Source organism: Myotis daubentonii, chromosome 1 (genome assembly GCF_963259705.1).
Source record: "Myotis daubentonii chromosome 1, mMyoDau2.1, whole genome shotgun sequence".
Taxonomy (NCBI): Eukaryota; Metazoa; Chordata; class Mammalia; order Chiroptera; family Vespertilionidae; genus Myotis; species Myotis daubentonii.
The window spans coordinates 13270966-13288456 of record NC_081840.1 but is presented as its reverse complement, the minus strand read 5'-3'; positions in this window follow the sequence as shown (position 1 = coordinate 13288456).

Sequence of the window (17491 nt, the reverse complement as noted above, 5' to 3'; positions counted from 1 at the left end):
TTACTCTGTGTTCTCATTTCTGAGTGACATTTTTTTATTTTTAAATATATTTTATTGATTTTTTTACAGAGAGGAAGGGAGAGGGATAGAGAGTTAGAAACATCTATGAGAAAGAAACATCGATCAGCTGCCTCCTGCACACTCCCTACTGGGGATGTGCCCTCAACCAAGGTACATGCCCTTGACCGGAATCGAACCTGGGACCCTTGGGTCCGCAGGCAGACGCTCTATCCACTGAGCCAAACTGGTTAGGGCCTGAGTGACATTTTTATATGTAACTCATACAACAAGAGCTAACACCCTGTGTATCCCTCCATCCAACACATGGTCATTGTTCACTGTGCTGTGCCATGTTGTAATGTTCTACTGATAATGAGCATGCATTTCATTTCTTTAACTAGATTGCAAATATCTCAAAATATTAATTCAAGTGCAGGTAACTCTATCTCTAATTATATGTAGGATATTTCTGACCACTGAGGCTTGCATAATACATGATAATTCCAGTTTGATTTCAACTTGTTTATCTCTGTAAAGCATCACCTATCTTTAAGTAACAGAAGTACAATATGACAGAGCATCCTTCAGATATAAACAGAAAGCACATTGAGAGGATGTGGCTCAGGATAATGTTGGTTGATGAATATTTCAAGCTGTGAAGCTTCCTTTCCTTTATGCTTCCCTTTAGTCTACTTTCCTTCAAGGTTTAATTTGAGGTTATTCTTTGTCTATAATTAATAATAACAATGATAAAGATAATTATCTTCATCATCATTATAACATATTATCGCAGAGCCAAAGAGAGTAGCAGAGCACTAGAACAGCGTCTGTATCTCAGAATTGCCTGCACATTCTGAATTCTGCAGGGAAGGTCTTTTCACTGAGGGAAAAACATTTAAAGTACATTTCACATGAAAGGGCAAGTGCCCTAATCATGCTCCAGGTTCAGGCCCTTAGCAGTTGTTTTTCTTTTTTTTTTAAATTTTGTTTTATTGCTTAAAGTATTACAAAGAGTATACATATGTCTCATTTTTCCCCCTTGACATTCCCCCGGCCTCCCCTTTCCCCCAGTGTCTTGTGTCCATTGGTTATGCTTATACGCATGCGTACAAGTCCTTTGGTTGATCTCTTATCCACCCCCCAACCCTCCCCGGCCTTCCCACTGTAGCAATTGTTTTTCTATTTACTTGGAGCACCAACCTCCAGACAAAGATATGTAACCCTCATCACTGTGCAAGTGACACCTCCCCATATTGGCCTTTCTTGATCATCTTATAAAAAAAAATCTAATCTTGCTCCCCTAATCCCCTTTGTCTCCAGTTCCTAACATTAGTATTCGCAATAGTGGTCACAAACACCTGTTGTCCTACGTTTGTTATCTCCTTCCCTAAAATTTCTTAAGAGCAGAGATTTCATCTGGTTTATGTATTGCTTATATACCTCGTCACCAGAAAGGTGTTGATTTTAACTAAATATTTGTCCAATCAAGGGCTGAATGAAAGGTGAGGTTCAGAATGGAAAATGGTAAGCAAAAAAAGCCATAAACTGCTTTGAAAACAATCTGGTTCACAGTTTATTTCATTGGGGGATGAGCAGGGTCTATGAAAGTGAATTGAATATAACTGATCAATTGCTTTCCTGGGACAGCCTAGACACTTGGGTTCGACTGGCTTGGGACTGGAGGAAGAAGGAAAGACTTTCTTCTTTGTTGTACTAGTTCATGGAGGATGGGAAAAGTAAGGGACACTCAGGTCATCATAATAATGACAAAATAACTAGTTACTACTCCATTTATTACTCTGTGCCAGGCACTGTGCTGAATATGTTTCATGGATTACTTTATTTAATTTTTACAGTAACACTATCCAATAAATACCACACTCAATGCTGTCATCTGCATGTTAATAAGGACAGGCTTAGTAGAAATGTGGAGTTTTCTTGTTATTTGGTGGTGTGTGTGTGTGTGTGTGTGTGTGTGTGTGTGTGTGTGTGTGTGTGTTCAGGTATGGATCCTTTGGTTGGTGTTTTCTTGAGTTGTCCAAAGATGGTCATGGTCTCCAGGAGTGAGGAGGCTCATCCTTATGCATTTTTCTAATAGCCACAACAAAGTCACCTTCCCAATGAGAAGACATAATTACTTTGGCAGAGGATAGAGGCTAATACATTCCTTTTGGACATGGAAATCTCCTCTATGCATCTTATTCTTTCATATATGCAAACAATTCCACTGAAGTAAAAGTTAGAAGCAGATTGGTCTTGGGTTTCTCATGCATTTTTATAAGGACATGTAAAGGGTCTTGCAGAAAAAAAAGTTTTTACTACTTAGATATACTCTCAGATTTTCACAATGGATGTTGTACACAATCCAAAAAAGCATTTAAAACAATGAAGATTCAAGTACATTAGTTTGATTTGACAGAAAACCAATACAAATTGAATAGAACTGAGGCATTTGGGTCTAGAATTTGGTCTCTGCTCCCATTTATTTACATGATTTGGCCCGTTTCCTTTGCCTTCTCCTCAGCTATTCCTCAACTTCCATTTTTCTGTTTTAGAATGCTTTGTACACTTAATATTGGTCACTTTCCATTGATCTTACACTATTTATTTATTTGTCTATCAATTAAGCATAGAATCGGAATCACTGTAGGCCATGTTAGTGATTGAGGAGCCTAGAAATAAAATTCTTCTTCTTTCATTACTCTATGTCCCTATTCAATCAGGACAAAGTGGCCTTTCATTTCCTTTTTTTTTATTCCACATTTTTCTCTAGGTCAGAGCCAAGTATAAAATTTAGAATTTTATAAAATCAGCTGAATAAGTGGAGAAAAGTTCAATGAATTTATCAGAGTTGTCATGTCAGCTTTGGAGAAATGCATTTCTTACGTACCTTCTCTCTTCCCTCAAACCCAAATATGTCCTTTAAGGGATTAATATCTTGAGCAGTGCTTGGGTGTGTGTGTGGGGGGGGTAGATTAAATGACTTCTATCATTTCTGTTAATATTGATTTCCTAGATTTTAAAACTCCATGATGCCTAGTGATGATTTGAAGTAATGCTAGATGCTGTATAGATAGAAATAACTTAATATTTTGTTTATACAAGAGCTCAGTATGGGTAGTCAGCAACTAGCCTTTCATGTGATGATGGAAGGTACTCGTTGTCTCTGCCTTGTGACTGTATCATCCGCAGCGATTCTCAACCTGTGGGTCATGACCCCTTTGGACGTCGAACAACCCTTCCACAGGGGTCGCCTAAAACCATCAGAAAACACATATATAATTACATATTGTTTTGTGATTAATCACTATGCTTTAATTATGTTCAATTTGTAACAATGAAAATGCATCCTGCATATCAGATATTTACATGACGATTCATAACAGTGGCAAAATTACAGTTATGAAGTAGCAACGAAAATAATTTTATGGTTGGGGTTCACCACAACATGAGGAACTATATTAAAGGGTCGCGGCATTAGGAAGGTTGAGAACCACTGCTTTATAGCATTGGATTACTCTGTATTTAGGTAGAAGGTAGCAGAAAAGTGCAGAGATGGTATACATTATTTCCACTGAAAATCTATTGGAAGAACTAGTTACAAGATGCAGTGAGTGCAAGTATTACTAGGAAACACAGCTTTGCTAGGTAGCTGCTTCATATCAATCACTCCGAAGTACAGAAGGAGGACAACAATCTTTGAACAGGTAGTCTTCTGTGCCACATATAACTTATGATTTGTTATATAACATGTAAAAACTGATTTTTCATTGGCCTAGAAGGTAATTAAGAATCAATAGAAAATTAAACCCAACTTCATTTTAATGGCATAAATTCATATTAAAATCTTTCCTTAGGAAAAAATGTGAAAAGATGAAGAATTAACACAGATTTTCTATATGATGGAGAAATAACTTTAAATCAGGGAATAATCCTCAAAATCTGTCACAAATTTTTAGAGTAACTTAGGTTTGACAATCTATATTCCTTGACACTATTTTTTAAAATTAAAAAGTAAATCTTATAATTTTTAATTTAAATTCTAAAAGACTAAAGAAATAATTTAGAGAAAGACTGCATTCTAAAAATAAACATACTTAAAATTGTATATACCAAGGCCAATATGGATATATCTCATGAACTGACTTTTAAAAAGGCATTTGATTAATAACATGCTATTTAGCCTCCATGTGTTTGAAAGTTTTTGAGTGTTTTTATTATAGTTGATTTCTAGTTTCATGCCATTGTGCTCTAAGAAGATGCTTGAAATGATTTCCATCTTCTTGAACTTACAGAGACTTAATTTTTTTTTAAAAAAAAGGGCATTTGAGAGGAGCCCTCAGGATGGGCCCCAGCAACATAAACAGGAAAAAAAGACCCAGCAGTTTTTAAACAGTCAATGGTGAAGACCTTAAGATCACATCATTATATGATTCATAAATAAAACCCACTGATATTATCACGCACTGGCCATCAGCTACAACAACAGAAAAAACGTTACTATTTTATCTTTGTTTTCCTAACAGTGGCTGCTTTTAGGGATAATATTGAGGCATTTCTAAAAATATAAAAGGAGGACAATAAAACTGCTCTTTGAAAGTTAAACTTTTAGATCATAAACAATGTTGATATGTTAAAAAAAAGCAATTTAAAGAGATAATGTCATTTTTAGACCTTTAAGACTTACATGTATCTCAGTCAAATATATTGAGGTCTCTAACATCAAAAATGGAATTGGACAACCCTGGAAGCATAGACAAGGGAATCAGAGGCAACGTGTGACAGGTCCCAGCACAGCACTGGAAGAGGGAAGGCTCTGTATTCAGTGGTTCTGATGGACAACATCCTGCTTCCAGTCTATCCACTTCCATCAAGCCTTTCCCAACCGACAAGTCTACATCTGATTTCATGTTCAACAGGAAGTGAAGTAAGTAAGAGTTTGCTTTCTAGGTAATTTACGGGGATGAAATGCACTGATCTGCTGATGTGCATATTCCAGGCTCTGGGATAGGAATATTTCTCATTATAAACAGATAGATTTTTTTCCGACTTAAACATCAGTCTTGGTTGATGAATGCATTCTTAGTGTGCTGAGCAAATAAAATCCAACCTACAGATTTGAGGGCCAGATTCTGGCCTCAGATAAATTGATTAAGTTAATGAATGACAAATTCCCATGTAGGCATTTTAGGAGATAGTATACTTGCTTTCCTTGAGCTTATTAAAATCTCCTCTGTATCACAGTAATGACTTAAATATTAGTGTGTTTTTTTAAGTTTTGGAGAAATCTTAACTATCACTTAATACTAAGGTCACTTTACCCAAATAAGTGAAGAAACAAAAAAGACAATTAATTTCAAATGAATAGATAAAGAATGCCAATAATATGTTGCAAAGTTCGCTCTCTATTCCATTTTAGTCTTTAGAAAAATGTGAATTATCTCAAGGCATTATTTACCAAGAAATATGATCATGAATATATCTTGTAGACTATGTCAAAGTAGATAGCAGCAATAATTGTAACATTTTGCCCACTTTAGTCCATCAAGAAATGTTTCATTTATTGGTGGAAAGAGACCAAATGTATTAAGCAAAGTTGGTAATTTTTAGCAAAACCATTATTGTTTCAGTGAGTGCAAAAATCCTTCTAGTGGCCCTTGCTATGCTGAAAAAGAAGTGTCCCTTCTGAGTTATAATAGGATTTGGTTACAGACACCTCTGGCTGTCAGGGACCTCATGTGGTTTAGGGACTACTCTGGATTCTGAAGCCTGAGTTCATGTCACAGAGGAGGCAGAAAATATGAGCAAACACTGTATATTGTAAAATGTGCTGAGCTGAGAGCTCTCATGTTAACAGTGAGCATGTGCCCCAGACAGAGCATCTGCGCCCCAATCCAATTATCCTTATCGTTGGAGGAATGCAACTCCCTCTGACTTTTCATCACTCCTAGTCGCCTAGGAGACCCACACAGGTTCATTGGCCAAAACTGTCAGAGTTTTTATTTTCACACTGATGGGAATCAAACATAGTCATGATGCATGCCATCAAAAACACTGGCGAGGCCAATACTAGAACACTGGCAGTCAAAGTACCTCGTGGCCCCAATTTCCGTGACCTTCATTTTCAAACTCCATTCCATGTAGGGAATTCACATGCAGGCCTAACTATACGGTAAACATAGAGATGCGGCCTTCAGTTGGGTGTGAAGTATCTCAAGTTCTAGTCCTGACTTCTTTTTTTGTATTGTCTAGAACGGTGGTCGGCAAACTCATTAGTCAACAGAGCCAAATATCAACAGTACAACGATTGAAATTTCTTTTGAGAGCCAAATTTTTTAAACTTAAACTATATAGGTAGGTACATTGTTATTAACTTAATTAGGGTACTCCTAATGCTTAGGAAGAGCCACACTCAAAGGGCCAAAGGGCCGCATGTGGCTCGTGAGCCGCAGTTTGCCGGCCATGGGTCTAGAATATCAAGTGAAAATTAATTTTGGTTCTCAAAATTTTCACCATCAAGAATCCCTGCTATTCCCCATTTCCTGTAGTTTGAATGAGCTCATCCATCAGAATTTACAAGGAAGATGCTGTGTAGGAGGCGCGGGTTGGGGAATAATATTTATTACCTGCCATCCCAGACACTGGTCATACCTATTAGCTGCTTTCATTCCCATGGCAGCCCGATGAGGTAGGTGGGCTTATTTTCATTTCTAAAAAGGCAAACTAAGTTTTAGAGGGTCTAAGGGCAAACAGTTCATAAGTAGCCCTGGGCTTTGTAACTCTGAACCCATATTCTTTCCACACTACGAATTTGAAAATGAACTATGAAGTAATTGTCATAATAATTTTATATTTCATGATCAAAGTCAGGGATTATCATGATTTAGACTTTCTGTTCAGCAGGTGATAATGAATTGCATGGTGAAGGAGGCCTACATGATTGCATGTGCTATAAAACAACCTTGGTAGGTCTGGACTTATTAGCAGGGGTCGAGATAAATAATCTAAGGGGAGGAAGGTATTGTCATGAATGAGGTGAGTCAAGAGGACATCCTATATCAAAGAGAGGCAATCTAAGTTTTGAGTGTGAAATAGATCAATGACATGATCAAACTAGAAAGCCAATAATTAGCTTTCTAGTTCAGGGCAAGAGGTAATGAATTCTCAATAAATTTGCTGCCTGTACAAATGTATCTGGGGAAAATGTACTTAGTTAGGTACATGAAATACCAAAGTAGCTTACAGTTGGGGTGATGGGCCAAAACACTTTAAACCATTTTATTATTAGGCTAGAGGCCTTGTGCATAAAATTCATGCGCAGGTGCAGTCCCTAGGCCTGGCTGGCAATTGAAGTGCCAGTGTCTGGTGTGGAAGGGCAGGTCCCAGCTGACCTCTGGGCCCTGGGCAGCCGCTGGGCCCCCAGCTCCTGTGCGCCCCCTTCACTTGAGTCACTGTGCTTGAGTCCCCATGTGGAGATGCAGAGAGCAAGGCCGGACACTGCGGGCCAGGGCACAGTGTGGGCCTCTTGGCTGCCCAGTGGGGCTGCATGGATGCCAGGTGGGCAGCGTGCTCTCTCCCATCTAGCCTCGCAGACTGCCTCCTGTGCAACCCACAGGGAGCCTGACTGGCCCATGTAGTCCAGGGGACTGCAGCCTGGCTCACCTGGAAGAGGCTGCTTGGGTGTACGGTAGGCTCCTCACAGGTGCCTGGCACCTGAGTATGGGGGGCTTCCCTAGCATGTGGGTCCTGGGGTCCCGGGGGAGGGTAGCAGGGGGAGTGAGAGCAAGCTCTGTGAACACCCTGAATTCTCACCGCACTTCCGTCCCCATCATCACCCCTGCCCCCAGATAGCTGGTGAGAGGTTGCAGTGTGTCGCCAACACCCACCATGTTCCACACCACCCCCTGGTGGTCAGCGCACGTCAAAGTGAGTGGTCAAACTCCCGGTCTCCCAGTCGAACTCCCGGTGGAATGCCTGAGGGGACAATTTGCATATTAGGCTTTTGTTATATAGGATAATTATAGATTCAGACAAAGTTGTAAAGAAATTTACAGGAAGGGCTATGAACCATGCACCCAGCCTCTATTAAAGTTAGCATATTGTAAAACTATAGGCAATACCCTTTTGAAAGAAAAATATGTTTACCCATTCTTTATATTCTATTACCAAATTGATCATAATTCAGAAGGGATCCTAATTTTAAAATAAGCAGCAATGTTATAAAACTACTAGGAGTAATAAGTATACACTTATAGTCTCTTGAAGGACATTTCAAATGTTATAAAAAAACAAACACAATAAAGAAACACATAGATAATACATATATTTCTGAAAAGTTTTATATGTTTAAATGCAAATAATCAACTAACCAAAAACCTATGTGTGATATTTCAGGCCCTACCATAGGTTGGCCCTGTTCCTCCTGGAGCTTCTATTCCAGAGGTAAAAAGTGAGTCATCATCTAAAACTCTCTGCAAATTGCAAAGGCGTTATAGAAGGGAATTCCTTCAAGTGTTGAGAGGCCACGGTAAAGGTTGTTTCCAAGACAGGGAAGTCCTCTCTGAGTCTCTGAGGGTGCCTTCCCCTAAGAAACTTGAAGGTTGAAATACATGTCAGAGTACAACAGAGGAGAAGAGAAGGAGAGACCACGCCAAGCAACAGGGACAGCATGCACACAGGCTGGTGTTGGGAGGGAGAATGGAGGAGCTGGCGTTTTGGAGCGCAGAGAGAGAGGTGGAGTGGATTTTAGCAAGTATAGGATGGTGCTCAGCAGGTACTCAGGTGGGCAAATTGTGTAATGGGAGGGGGCACTAGAGTACATTCTCAAAGGATAGATAAAAAAGTCCCAGCATCCTCCAGCAGGTAAAAAGCTAGTATCAGCCCTGAGTGGCCATTTGAGACACCTGTATTCCAAAGGCCAGAAAAGGGTAAAGCAGTCGATCCACATGTGTTTTCCATAATACTCAATGGGCTCCTGTTGCTCTGCATCCCCAACCTCAATGACCAGACTGGGTTCCTTTACTGAAATAGTCATTCCCGCCCCCTTGTCCATGGATTCACACAGCCAGGTTTCATTTACCACAGTCCAAAAATATTAAGTGGAGAATTTCCAAAATAAACAATTTATACAGTTTAAGTTGAGTGCTGTTCTGAGTAGCTTGATGAATCTCACCAGTCCTGCTCTGTCCTGCCCAGGACTTGAATCTCCAATTTATCCAGCGTCTCCACCTGCGTGGGTCCCGCCCATTAGCCAGGCAGTAGCCATCTTGGTTACCAGCTGACTGCATGGGCTTGCAGAGCCTGTGTTCAAGAAGCCCTTCTTTTACTTAATAATGGTCCCAAAGTGGCGGTGCACAAGAGTGGTGATGCTGGCGATTTGGATATGCCAAAGAGAAGCCGTAGAGTGTCTCCTTTAAGTGGAAAGGTGAGTACAGTACAATAAGCTATGTTGAGAGAGAGAGACCACATTCAGATAACTTTTATTACAGTATAATGTTATAATTGTTTTTTTAATTAGTTATTGCTGGTCATCTCTTACTCTGCCTAATATATAAATTAAATGTTACCATTGGTCTGTTTGTACAGGAAAAACGTAGTTTGTATGTGGTTCTGTACTATCCTCAGGCTCAGGCATCCACCAGGCCGGAAATGTATTCCCCTTGGATAAGGGGGGACTACTGTGATGTGGTTTTAAGATGTAGCTTGTTATCAAAGGCAGATCAGTTTGTGTCACTTCCCTACAGAGAATCAATTATTGATTCCCGAGAAATCTCAGAGTAAAACGTGCTTTTCTTGGCTTTGCATGAATGGCCCTGGGGAAGTTCGCCCTGCTCACTGCTCTTGGATCATCTGCCTCCCACTCTTTACTCCAATCACACCTAGAGCTTAATGTGTCTCCAGAGTGGCAGCTTTTTCTTTCCCGTAGGACTCTGAGCGTTTGTTCATATGTCCTTCATCCCACCGTCCTGCCCTTTTCTTCCTTAGAAATACTCAGCTCTCCTTCAGTATAAGTAGGTCTATGCTTAGAGGCCTTTCTTTAATCCCCTTTTCACCTTGACACCCAAACTCTACTCCTGTTTTTTTCTTTATGTATTGCATCCAATAAGTTTAAATTTTATCTTCCAAATTTGTTTGCCATGAGAAGCAGTGTATATTTTTATATTTATTTCAGTAGCTTAACACAATGGCTGCCACATATTTTGAATGAAGAGTATCCATATATTACAGATTTGTCCCTCATGATTATCAGTTGAACATCTTCCTGTTTTATTCCTTTAGGAAGTGGGGAAGTTCTGATTAATGTACCATGGAGTGTTTCTGAATAACTACATTTAAGACTGTTTTCATAATTTTATTCTTTAAAAAAAAAAAAAAAATATATATATATATATATATATATATATATATATATATATATATATATATATATATATATATAGATTTAAGAGAGGAAGGGAGAGCGCTAGGAACATCAGTAATGAGAGAGAATTATTGACCACTGCCTCCTGCACACCCCCTACTGGAGATCAAGCCCTCAACCCCAGCATATGCCCTGATTGGGAATTGAACCGTGGCCTCCTGATTCATAGGTCAATGCTCAACCACAGCCGTACTGGCTGGGCAATCATTTTATCCTTAAACTGTTTGAATGGATATTGTGTTTTGATGTGCATGATTACATTTAAGGTTTTGGAGAAAAAGACCATGTGAGCCTCATCTCTGCACTCCCAGCTAGCATCTACCATAGATTATCACATATATTTGGTGCTCTTCAATTGTTTATTTATTTATTTTTTGGTGTTGGGGGGGGGGGGGGATGTAAGGACAGAGATTTAAGTGTGGATTTTTTACATTGGATATTTAACCAAATTCTTCTCATATCTTCTGCTTCTGGGTTGAGTCTAGAGACCAGAGCATTTTCTCCTATTCCCACAGCGAAGCTGAAGTGGAAACTTAACTCAGATTTTGTTCTTGACATCCCTACTTAGGCTGTTCTTAATAAATGCAGTTGTTATTTCTAAGCCAGTTGTTGTAATTATATTTTTGTTGGCTTTCTTCATTATATTTCTTCTCCAGATGGTCCACTATTTAGAATTTTGGCTTCCTTCCTAATATCAAACTATAGGAATATTACACCATCTTCTTTTAAAAACAAATCTCAATTGGTTTCTTATTTGCCAATGGCTAGAACTTTGAAAGTCCCCCTCCTGGGACCCTTCATATCTCAATGATTTCATTATGGAAGAAAACCCCGTGGGAGATCCTGTTTTTCATTTTAGTCTGAGCAACGTTCTGGCAGAACTCTGATACCATGGATTAGATTTTTGACATCCTTACTTTTATAAAAAACAGTACAAAACCATTCTCCTCTGAAAATTCTGCTGAATAGAAACTCGTGAACTACCTGACTCATGGCAATATTAACTGGAAAACAAAGCCATTTTTCATTTTTTAAAAAAAGCAAGAATAGTGATATGTTGTGAGAGGCTTTTAAGAGTTTGCAGTTCAAACAGAGAGGCCTTTTGACTATATCTCTAAATTTTAAAGGACATGCATGTCTAGGTTCATTTGTTTAACACTGAAAGGCCATCACATGAGTATCTATTCTCTGTGCTTCAGTTTCCTTTTCTTTTAAAATAGAAATAATAATAATAGTACATATCGTCTCACTGTCTTCCCTGAGGATATAGTAAATTACTTCACATACAGTGCTCAGAAAAGAGCCTGATTATTAAAAAAAACCCTCTAAAAATGTTAACTACCATTATTAGTACTAATATGTATTGATATATTGTTCTAGCCTTAAATGTTAGCCATAGACAAAAAATTACTAAGTCTTTATATACAGTTAGTGAGATTTGCCTTTGGGGATACCTTCTTGCTTGTCTTATTAAGATAATGAATAGTAAGAACTACAATCACATGGCTTTTTTTTTTTTTTTTACATGATCAGCTCATTTAACTTAGTCCAGAAACAGAAATTATTTAGGTTTCAATGCTAATCTGGGTAGGCATTTCAAAGCTTACCAACTTAACAGTGAGGGGATAGCTGAGAAATAAATAAAGTTCCTGGCAGGAGAAAGAATGAGGAATTGAGAGGGCAAAGTAAGAAAAGCTTACGTGGCTTATAAGGGGCAGGCGCATGAACAAATCCGGGAGAAGGATTCCTTGTCATTGTTAATAACACCCTGGCACTCCGCCATTTCACTTCAGAAGCAGCTGTCTTCATGGCTTGAGGCGACTTCCACTCATTCAAAGACAAGATTCTGTCTGAGTTGTCACACAAATAGATGACAGTGTGATTTTATGTAATGAAATTTACTGTAGGTAACTATCATGGTGACTATGGTGATCCCAGACCAGTTCTTTTTCTACCATATATCCTGTTATTAGCATGGTGCCTGGCCCATTTATTGAGCAGAGACTCAATACTTGTGGAAGGAAAGAGTAAAAGAATGAAGGTAAAAAAAAATAAATACCATATAATTGTAAACGTGTACACATTTCACAAATTAAAAATGGCATATTTGTAGACAGTGGTTTTGAACCTTAACTAAAACACCTGGGAATGTAACACATTCTGATTCTCAAGCTGTGTCCCAGACCAATTCGATGAGAATCTCTGGTAGTGGGATCCAGGTGTCAATCTCACCTTTACAGGTGTTTCTACCATGTACCCTGTATTGATAAGCACTGGCCTAGAGCAAAACCAATGGGGCACAGTAAATGTGATCCAAAGAATAACTGACAAAAATGAATACATGGTTGCCTTATAGATCAATACTATCAAAAATCACTTTGGCTTCAAGGTATTTCACCAAATGGTTTTATATCTACATGCCCAAATTCTCAGCCTCTATATTTTAAAATTAATAATGATTACTCAAGGATGTATACTGGAACTAAACAAACAACTCCCCCCACTAAAGTGATAGCTGGCCATTAGCACCGATGTATTAGGCCCTGCTGAGTGCTGCCCGTAGTTTCTCAGTTGCCCCATCTCTGTTCAGTTAAGGTTTGAAATGCCTACACAGATTAGCACTTAAACCTGAATCATTTCTGCCTTTGGACTAAGTTAAATTGATGGCCTACAGTGCCCGTTGGGAGGGAAATGGGAATAATGGGCCATGCTTTGCTTTCTCGGGAATTTTTTACACTAACAAATTTAACAATAATAAATAAAGGAATGCAAGTAATAAATAACAAATAATAATAAATTAAAATAAATAACATATAAATAAGAAAACATCTTTATTTGTAGATGATATTATTTTTATATAGAAAATCCTTTCAGAGGTAATCAATTAATTCAGTAAATTTATAGGCTACAAAATCAACATATAAAAGCAGTTGTGTTTGTTTACACTGAAAATGAAATATCTGGAAAAGGTTACTCATCCATGATAAAGAAGGAAATCTGCATTTTTGACAACATGGGTGGACCTGAAAAGCATTGTATTAAACAAAATGAAACAGAAAAATACAAATACTGTATTAAATCACTTTTATATAGAACATAGAAAAATCAAACTCATAGAAAGAGAGTAGAATGGCAATCACTGGGGTTCAGATTTGGGAATGGGAGATGTTGTTCAAAAGGTACAACTTCCAGTTATATTATGAATAAGTTCTGGGATCTGAAGTACAGCATGGGGATTATAATGGATAATACTGTATTACATACTGAAAGTTACTGAGAGAATAGATTTTAAATGTCTTGCTACAAAAAAGAAAGGATAATTATGTGTCATGATGGAGGTGTTAGCTAACACTAAGGTGGTAATTGTTTTCCAATACATAAGCATATCAAATCAACATGTACACCTTAAGCTTAGGCAATATTGTATGTAAATTATATCTCAATAAAGCTGGAAAAAAGTGTTAGGGGGGCATGTGGGAGTGGCCATTGCAATAGAAGCTAAAGGAAGCTTCACCTGGGAAAACGAAATTGTCGTAAAAATCTAACTAAAATCAGGGAACAAAGAATTTAGATATTTGAAGAGTGAGCATTTTTGACAAAGGTGATGGCAAGTGCAAAGGTTCTTAGCCAGGGGTGTGCTGGTTTTTTCCAGATGGGTAAAAATTTAAGTGCAGAGACAGTAGGGGAAAGACTTGTAGTGTATATATGTCAGAGAAATAGAAGTGCGAGAGCACTCATGTAAACTTACAGATGATCTTCAAGGACCGAGGTTTCTATTCACAGGAAGGTGACAAGTCACTGATTGTTTTGATGTGTGTTTATCTTTCCTCCTAGGAGAATCACTATTCTATTACTAACACCACAGTTTAATTTCTCCTGTGTTTGCACTCTATAAAACTGTGATGATATAAGATAGGCTCTTTTGTATCTGGCTTCTTTTACCCATTGTTATGTTTGTTAAAACCACCCATAATATGTGTACAGTTGTATTTCATTCATTCCCATTACCTTATTCCATTGAATGGATATGTCATAATTTTTGTGTCCATTCTATTACATGTGATGATTTGAGTAGATTACAGTTTGGAAATCCTGTGAATATGTAATTCTTTGGTGAAACATTTCTGTAGAGTTTATTTACTAAGAGTAGAATTTCTGGTTCAGATGTTTTGTACATATTCAGCTTCCTTACTGCACGCAGTGCAGTGGTGCCAAACTAATGCCTGGGAAGTCCAAAATTTGAGAGATGAGCCTTGGCAGGTTGGCTGGGCACAGAAATGGAGGCACTGATTGTCATGGCAAGGGACCAAGTTGGTCTGATGTCCTAAGCAATGGATGGTCAAAAAAGGGTTTTAAGAGGTGAATGCCATAATCAGGATTACATTTTAGTAGAAGTTATGTGAAAGAAGATTTGAAAGGAACAAGCAGTTAAGACACAACTGTATTTGCCTAGAGGAGAAAGTTACTATAGACATAAAGGAGACAATAGCTTGGGGGAAAAAAACAACTAGAAGGTAAAACAAGGTCTTTGGCAATCGATGGCTGTTGGGGAACTGTGAGTAATGGAGAAGGGAAGGATCAAAGACTCCTACCCTGTAACTTGGCAGCTGTGTAAGTTCAGGGTTCTAAAACAGAAGCAGACTATGGAAGAAAGTATAATCCCAAGGAGGAATGAAGGAGCTTAGTATCGGACAAGTTGAGTTCAAGATGTTGGATAAACATCCCTGAGTCTAGCAGGTATTTGGATATGAAAGTTGTAAGCCAAACTCATGGACTGGCTAGAAATAGAGATCTTAGACTCATTAGTACAGTTCTGTTTCAGAAACTGTGATGGTACTGAGATGACTTAAAAGGGTCCCAGCATCAGAAACAGGCTAGGGTTAGAAACCTAAGGAACCCAGTGTTCACTTGCAGGTGGGAAGGAGGCATCCTCAAAGACAGAGCAACAGCTTGGGGTGGAGGCAAGAGTGCAAGCTGAGTGTTTCAAAGAAATGAATATACAGACAAATGAAGCAGAGAATGGGTTCATGAAAGATAAGTACTGCAAAATGGCCAGTAGATTTGAAGACCGGGAAGTTACTGCTGACTTTAATAATAGCAATTTTGCTTGAGTGGAGGGGGCAGAAACCAACTTAACCATTGAAAGTGAGGAAATGAGTAAGTAGAATGGAGTAAACCCTGTCCTGCCGAGGAGTTTGCCTGAGAGAGGCAGAGGGGAGTACAGATGTAATTAGGAGATATGGGATCACAAAGAGGATTTTTTTTTATTCTTTATCTTTTTTAGTTTAGATTTAGGATGGAGAAACAGGAGGGCACTTGAAAAAAAAAAATGAACGGAAGGGGTGAACCAGAATTGTGTGAGAAACTGAAAATACAGGATTGGTAGTTGAAAAGGCTGAGAAAGCAGCCATCAAAAAGAAGCCCTGACAGCATCGCTATCCCTATCCACCTTGTTCCTTTTATGATGTCTCCATCAATCTCATTTTTATAGGAGGCCAACCTCACTCATGTACGTTATCTGTCCTGGCCTACATGGTACAAGATTATCAAATATTGGCAGCAAATAAAATTGATTGTGTGCACCCTGTGATCCAGGTACTGTGTTCCATGCTTTATGTGTTATCTATAATTGAGAAACAATTATTCCAGTCAAAAGTATTTACCCAATATATAGTGGGGAAACTGAGGCTCAGAGTGCTATACAGATAAATATACAGCCCTGTGGCAGTGTTGACTAAATAGCTACCAGGATTTAAACCCAGTTCCCTTTGGATCCAGAGTCTGTGCCTTTTCTGGTAAATCAGGCTGACTTAAAGATGTATGTCATCTTAATAAGGATCTGGCAGTGGCCAGTCCCTGCTGAGCTGTTGAAGGAGGTAAATAAAGCTAGTTGTATCCAATGCAGCTGCTCCACATCCTGAGAGGAAGGAGCGAGCGATCTGTAATTCTAATTGCCCCTGGATGCTCTGAAGCAGATTCGACTTGAATAAATCAAAGAACAGTGCCTCTGTCCCTTCCAACCATCCATAGCTGAGCACTTGATGCATGTCTTTTCTGCGCATTCCTTATTACTAGCTATTAAAGAGAAAGGCAGGAAGATTGGCTATCTGGGGTGGCTTTCTAACAAAGGACGCTACCAGCCTTAAGATACAATAAAGCATTGTATTACTTTTATAGCCTTGGTTTATTTGAGTTTGGCTTGGCTGAATTTTAGCTAATATACTCTGCAAACAATCTGTATTTTAAGTAAGTGCCTTTTACATTTCGCTGCTACTTCTTTATAGGGGCATTTGGAAGAGCAAAGGGAGGCTGTCTATATATATGAACCACGTCATGAGAGAGAGTGTTCTCTGACACAGGCATATTGTACATACTGCAACCAATTGTCCTCCCCCGAGGGCTACTGACATGTTTTACCAAAGATGCTCCTGGGGAAATTCATGGGGCCAAGTGCACTCTCTCTGGGAAAGGAGATAATGGTTGGGAGATCCAAGCTGAATGTAAATATTGAGCATTCTCCTTGAGTAGCAGGAAACGCAGCCTCGCAACCCCATGGAATAGCAGATTGTGTAGAGCAGTGGTTCTCAACCTGTGGGTCGCGACCCCTTTGGTGGTCGAATGACCCTTTCACAGGGGTCGCCTAAGACCATCCTGCATATCAGATATTTACATGATGATTCATAACAGTAGCAACATTACAGTTATGAAGTAGCAACGAAAATAATTTTATGGTTGGGTCACAACATGAGGAACTGTATTTAAAGGGCCAGAAAGTTGAGAGCCACTGGTGTAGAGGGACATCCCTGGCTCTTATGACTCCAACAGAGGCTGGATGGCATCCATTTCAGCTGCCACCTCTGTAATTCACTTCTGGAGCACGTGTATTGATTTTAACGAAAAAAGCTTACCAAGTGAGATATTGTTCAACTCCGGTTATGATGTTCCTTAAACAACAAAAGCATATCACAGCTTTGATACTTTTTAGGTGAAAGAAAGCATACGAACCCTTACTGGCCCCTGACCTTATTTGACACGTAAACTGTACTAATTAAAGAAAAGTTAATGTATTAG